Below are 7,040 nucleotides of genomic sequence, written 5' to 3' on the forward strand. Positions count from 1 at the left end.
GTGAAAATTTTATAATTCTAATCTTTAATCAGATAAAGGAACTAATTTCTCAACGACGGAAAAGAAACGGAATACTATACTATCTCCTTTTCAGTCATGTTAATTAAGCGATAGAACGACCACTAAAATTTAAGTCAGATAAAAAAAAAAAAAAGGAGTAAAAGCCAAAAAGAGAAGAAAACCAAAGAAACACATGAGTCTTCACCGTGGTGATTGGGTAATAACAGCACAAAGTTTCATTTTCACAAGAACAGTAAGACAAAATATAGTCCAAATAAAAGGAAGGTTCTTTCACTTTGAGTTGTGGATCCGGTTGACTAGTACATAAAATTGACCCTAAACACTAGCGATATCATACCAAAAATATCATAAACCATTTCAAATCCCTGCGCAGGCAAATTGACCAACCCAGGACCACCTGCCCTGGGCCTGGCCATAAAGTTGAATCAACTCTTGACTTGATTTCGTTTAAAGTTAGGGGGCAAAATGGTTAAAAAAAAATAGTTAACCACCCATATTATCCATTAAAAAATGGGTTGGATAATGAAATTTTTAAAAACGAATTAAATATGGATAAGAACCATATTATCCATTTAGAAAATGGATAACCAATGGATAACTAATGGGTTTAACTTTTACATTTGTAAAACCTGCACGGGGCACCCTATTTGGGCGCCCCTTTTTAACCTGTAGCCGCTTTGTCTTTCTGTTTGCACTCGTACCTGTTTTTTTTGTTAAAAGCCTTCTAAAAAGACTATTTTGCCTTCTTCATTAAAAGATTACTTTCTCTCCAAGTATACGCTAGTCTTTTACTGATTAGCCGAAGTTTTACAGATTAACTAAAGAACTTCAGCACTTGTGCTGAAGTTTTTTGTGCAATATGAAATTTTAATTTATGTTTTATTTTTTTACCCAGTGTAGGAGGAAAACTTCAGCTCCTCCTGCTGAAGTTTTCAAATATTAACTAAAGAACTTCAGCACCTATGTCGAAGTTTTTTTGTGCAATGTGAAATTTTAATTGATATTTTATTTTTTTTACCCAGTGTAATAGGAAAACTTCAGCTCCTCCTGCTGAAGTTTTTAAATATTAATTAAAAAACTTCAGCACCTATGCCGAAGTTTTTTTGTGCAATATGAAATTTTAATTGATGTTTTATTTTTTTTACCCAGTGTAATAGGAAAACTTCAGCTCCTCCTGCTGAAGTTTTTAAATATTAACTAAAAATTTTCAGCACCTATGCCGAAGTTTTTTGTGCAATATGAAATTTTAATTTATGTTTTATTTTTTTTTACCCAGTGTAATAGGAAAACTTCAGCTCCTCCTGCTAAATTTTTTAAATATTAACTAAAAAAACTTCAGCACCTATGCCGAAGTTTTTTGTGCAATATAGAATTTTAATTTATGTTTTATTTTTTTTACCCAGTGTAATAGGAATATTAACAAAAAAACTTTTGCACCTATGCCGAAGTTTTTTGCGCATAGGTGTTTTAAATATTAAAACACTCATATAATGTTTTAATATAATTTTTTCTTCGTTGTGTTATTTGCCAGCTCATTTTGTTGAATTTTAGATATGAACTAAATAACTTCAGCTTGTTTCAGCATATTTATCGGATTTTGTAATTTTGAATTTGGAATTTGAATCTGGTTCAAATCTGGTTTGCGAGGGGCGATCTCAGGAGAGACGGACTGATGAAGGAGATACGGAGAAGATCTGGAATTTGAATCTGGGTATGCTTGATGCATCTTTTATATGTTTTTGAAGGGGTATAATGGTCATATAATTATGGATTTTTTATTAGTTGGTTACGAAATCAATGGTTTTTAAAAATAGGGTATAGGTTAAAAGGTGGCATAAAAATAGGGTACGGCTGCAAATCCCCTACATAGATCGGGTTGGTTCGGATTTTACAATTACCAAACCAACCAATTGTGTCGGGTTATTAAATCTAAAGACCAAATCAAACCAATAAAACTCGAATTTTTCAATCTCGATTTTTTTGGATTTTCGGGTTATTCGGATTTTTTTCAGTAAAATCTTCATAGAACAAAACATATAGCTTGTGCTCAAAATATTTCTTTAATCCTAATAAGATACAATTGTATTGGTCAAAATATGACCGTCACGACCAAGTTGACCGACACCCCGCCTCAGTAGCTGGGCAGTGAAAGTCAATAGAGCTCACTCCATTTCTCCTCTATGACATCCGACAAATCGATAAGAGTGACGCCTAAAATCATGACCTAGACACATCAGTGACAAGAAGATGTCGAGTCAAGCAAAGGGCAAGGATACCCTGACTATATATAGCCAGAGAAAGCTCTCAGCAAAGGGGGCTTCTCCAATTTTCAAAAAGGAAGACAAAAAGCTCCCTTCTTGTATTCTAGAGAAAGCGTAGATAACCTCGAAGAAAATATGTAAATCTACTTTGTCATCAATTGATGAGAAAGACAATGTCAAATCTTAATAAGATCAATCATATCTCTTTCATCCCATATGCAATCGTTGTTGTTAACTTTTCGATCTGGAATTAATTATGTTTGACTAAGATTTACCCCTTCATCTATGATTGATTTGTTCAAAAAGGTTTTAATATCTTTTGAGTCAAACAAATTGGCGCCGTCTGTGGGGATTTCTTAGTGAAAATTTCCTAGTTTCTTCCAGATCGAACCAAGAAATACAATCACTCATCAAAACGAGCGCGGAGGAAAAACCCAACCCACGCGAGACACAAGAGCAACGCGGAGGAGGAAGAAGAGCCAAGCAAAATCACCGGGCTCGGAAATCTTCACCCCATCAACCATCGATATACTAAACAAGGCAAACGGTGTTACCAACCTGTTTTCCCCCACCGGGCGGGAGCGAAGAAAATCTCATCCTCACCTCCCACTCTTTGTCCAGGCAAGCACATAAGACCCGCGTGGATGAACGTACCAAGGAACATCTCGATCGAAAGACAAAAATTGCTTCAACACAGCTAGAATACCTCCTGCCAGCAACATCTCCGAGCTAGACAACAGGAATTAGACAAGAAAACTATAATGCGTACACAACACAAACCTAAGCGAAACATCAACACCTCGTATTCACCAGCATTGCACCATCTGGTGCAAGCAATACCAAACAAACTGGGACTCCCACGGAAGATGTCCAACTCTCCAGAAACCGGGACTGATGACGGGCTGTTATTTCGATAAGTTCGAAATAACACCCTCTAAGGCCAAGGGCCTTCGCCAAAAAAGAGAAGGGTTCGACCTCAATCAAATAACGACGGGCTGTTATTTCGATAAGTTCGAAATAACACCCTTTAAGGCCAAGGGCCTTTGCCAAAAAAGAGAAGGGTTCAACCTCGATCGAACGATGACGGGCTGTTATTTCGATAAGTTCGAAATAATACCCTTTAAGGCCAAGGGCCTCGCCAAAAAAGAGAAGGGTTTGACCATGATCGAACGACGACGGGATGTTATTTTGATAAGTTCGAAATAACACCCTTTAAGGCCAAGGGCCTTCGCCAAAAAAGAGAAGAGTTCGACCTCGATCGAACGATGACTAGCTATTATTTCGATAAGTTTGAAATAACACCCTTTAAGGCCAAGGGACTTTGCCAAAAAAGAGAAGGGTTCGACTTCGATCGAACGACAATGGGCTGTTATTTTGATAAGTTCGAAATAACACCCTTTTAGGACAAGGGCCTTCGCCAAAAAAGAGAAGAGTTTGACCTCGATCGAACGACGACGGGCTATTAGTTTGATAAGTTCGAAAAAACACCCTTTAAGGCCAAGGGCCTTCGCCAAAAAAGAGAAGGGTTCGACCTCGATCGAACAACGACGGGCTGTTATTTCGATAAGTTCGAAATAACACCCTTTAAGGCCAAGGGCCTTCGCCAAAAAAGAGAAGGTTTCGACCTCGATCGAACGACGACGGGCTGCTATTTTGATAAGTTCGAAATAACACCCTTTAAGGCCAAGGGCCTTCGCCAAAAAAGAGAAGGGTTCAACCTCGATCGAACGACGACGAGCTGTTATTTCGATAAGTTTGGAATAACACCCTTTAAGTCCAAGGGCCTTCGCCAAAAAAGAGAAGGGTTCGACCTCAATCGAATGATGACGGGATGTTATTTCGATAAGTTCGAAATTACACCCTTTAAGGCCAAGGTCCTTCGCCAAAAAAGAGAAGGGTTCGACCTCGATCGAACGATGATAGGATGTTATTTCGATAAGTTCGAAATAACACCATCTAAGGCCAAGGGCCTTCGCCAAAAAAGAGAAGGGTCGATCTTGATCGAACAACGATGGGCTGTTATTTCGATAAGTTCGAAATAACACCCTTTAAGGCCAAGGGCCTTCGCTAAAAAAGAGAAGATTTCGACCTTGATCAAACGACAACGGGCTGTTATTTCGATAAGTTCGAAATAACACCTTTTAAGGCCAAGGGCCTTCGCCAAAAAAGAGAAGGGTTCGACCTCGATCGAATGACGACGGACTGTTATTTCGATAAGTTCGAAATAATACCTTTTAAGGCCAAGGGCCTTCGCCAAAAAAGAGAAGGGTTCGACCTCGATCGAACAACGACGGGCTGTTATTTTGATAAGTTCAAAATAACACCCTTTAAGGCCAAGGGCCTTCGCCAAAAAAGAGAAGGTTTCGACCTCGATCGAACGACGACGGGCTGCTATTTTGATAAGTTCGAAATAACACCCTTTAAGGCCAAGGGCCTTCGCCAAAAAAGAAAAGGGTTTGACCTCGATCGAACAACGACGAGCTGTTATTTCGATAAGTTTGAAATAACACCTTTTATGGCCAAGGGCCTTTGCCAAAAGGAGAAGGGTTCGACCTCGATCAAACGACGACATGCTCTTATTTCGATAAGTTCGAAATAACACCCTTTAAGGCCAAGGTTCTTCGCGGAAAAAAAGAAAGGTTCGACCTCGATCGAACAACGACAGGTTGTTATTTCGATAAGTTTGAAATAATACTCTTTAAGGCCAAGGGCCTTCGCCAAAAAAGAGAAGGGTTCGACCTCGATCGAACGACAATGGGCTGTTATTTCGATAAGTTCGAAATAACACCCTTTAAGGCCAAAGGCCTTCGCAAAAAAAGAGAAGGGTTCGACCTCGATCGAACCACGACGGGCTGTTATTTCGATAAGTTCGAAATAACACCTTTTAAGGCCAAGGGCCTTCGCCAAAAAAGAGAAGTGTTTGACCTCGATCGAACGACGATGGGCCGTCATATCGATAAGTTCGAAACAACACCCATTAAGGCCGAAAACCACCAGAAGGAAAGAAAAACCGGGACTCTCCATACGGGCATCTATCTTGCACCAAAGCCATAAACAGTTGAAATAAAAGTGAAGTACAAGACAAATAGCAAAGAAAAGAACTCTCATTTATACATAGTCACAGTGCGGGCTATCGCCGCTTACATATGGCCCAAGCCAACCAAAAAAAAACAACACGAACGAACAACAATCAACAAACAATTGAAAATAAAAACAAAGGACAACATTCTTCATTCGGCGTCATCACCGCCGTCACCAGCACCATCACCATCACCACCATCATCATCGTCTCCAAGAGGTTCTCCATTACCATCATCCGCATCCCCATTAGCTTCGGGTGTCGCCGTGTCATACCCACAATTGATGCGAGCCTCCCGTGCTTTCGCTCACATTTCCTCATAAGCAGCCTCAGCCACGGTGCCCGCCTCCCACAAACTCTTATATATATATATCCCACTGGGCTTCAGCATAAACCCAAAGCTCATGCATTTGATGGGGAACAACAGCGGAAGACGACTCAACCTGAGCCAATAATCGCTCATTTTCTGCCTCTAGAGCCGCGACCCGATCTCCTAGAACCAATGCCTCCTGATCAATCACGCCGATGCGCTCCTTGAGCCTCACCTCCATGAGGGTAGCTGTCTCTCTCTCCGACTCCTGTTCGGATTGGAGGACGCGGATGGTGTTCTCCAGAGCCGTCGCCCTCGCCAAAGCCTTAGACTAGGCACCCTCAATGCTCTCCAACCCAACGACTTTGCTCTCCAGCGCGGTCAATTTTCTCATCCACTCCACGCTCATCGCCTCGACCTTGACCAAGTTCTGGTCCATCTCCCACTGCATTGACCTCAACCTTCCCTGCAGATGCTCGTATTCCGCTGCAACTCCCTTACCCAACTCGAGCTCCTCGTCCTTAATTCGAAGTTGCTCCTCGAGTGCATTCTTGCTGCGGATGGTCTGCATCAATTCCTGGTCCCTTTTCTCCAACTCCTCACCAAGAGCCCGATTGCGGGGATCCATCCTCAGCCGCTCATGCATCTCGCGACATTTGTCATGGTAGCAACGATACTTCTCCAACATCTTCAAGAAAATTTTTGCCTGGGTGTTGGCCCTACGAATGCTTTCCATTTCCACCATATATGTCTAGAAAACGCAAAGATGAGGTTAGGCTAGTACTTCCGAGAAGGGCGGAAAAAAAAAAGAAATCAAAAGTAAAATTCAACGTACCCTTAAGCCCAGAGCAGCCACTTCGTCCATCAAATCAGTATCAGGTTGAATTGCAGCAACAAATCCTCTCCTTTCCCCAAGATATTGACGCCGTAAGGGATTTGAAGAATACGGGCCGAGCCCCCCACATTAACCACCGAATGAGTAAGGCCCTCCTCAAACATCCTGACATCATCGGGGTCCAGGTCTGACTCAGATTCATAGTCGTCAACCACCACGCCTTTTCCCGTTTTTGCTGTTGAAAGTGGAGATCGACCCACTGCAGAAGATGAGGGCACGTGTGAAATCATGACAACGGCCCCATAAGTCTGATTCTCCATTACGCCAGGTTGTTGGACACCAAAAACGGCAGGGATCTCTGATTGAGCCAAGGCAACGACAAGAGTCTCTAATTGCAGATCATGGACATCGACAATTTTGACGGTCTGCTCCATCCCTACGGGGGGAATCGCCATAACGCCCAGCGCCCTCTCCAAAACCCATCGGGGGAGAGTCATCCAGATAAATTACTGTTGGGGGCGCCATCTCAAAATC

Source organism: Nicotiana tabacum, chromosome 10 (genome assembly GCF_000715075.1).
Source record: "Nicotiana tabacum cultivar K326 chromosome 10, ASM71507v2, whole genome shotgun sequence".
NCBI classification, from domain to species: domain Eukaryota; kingdom Viridiplantae; phylum Streptophyta; class Magnoliopsida; order Solanales; family Solanaceae; genus Nicotiana; species Nicotiana tabacum.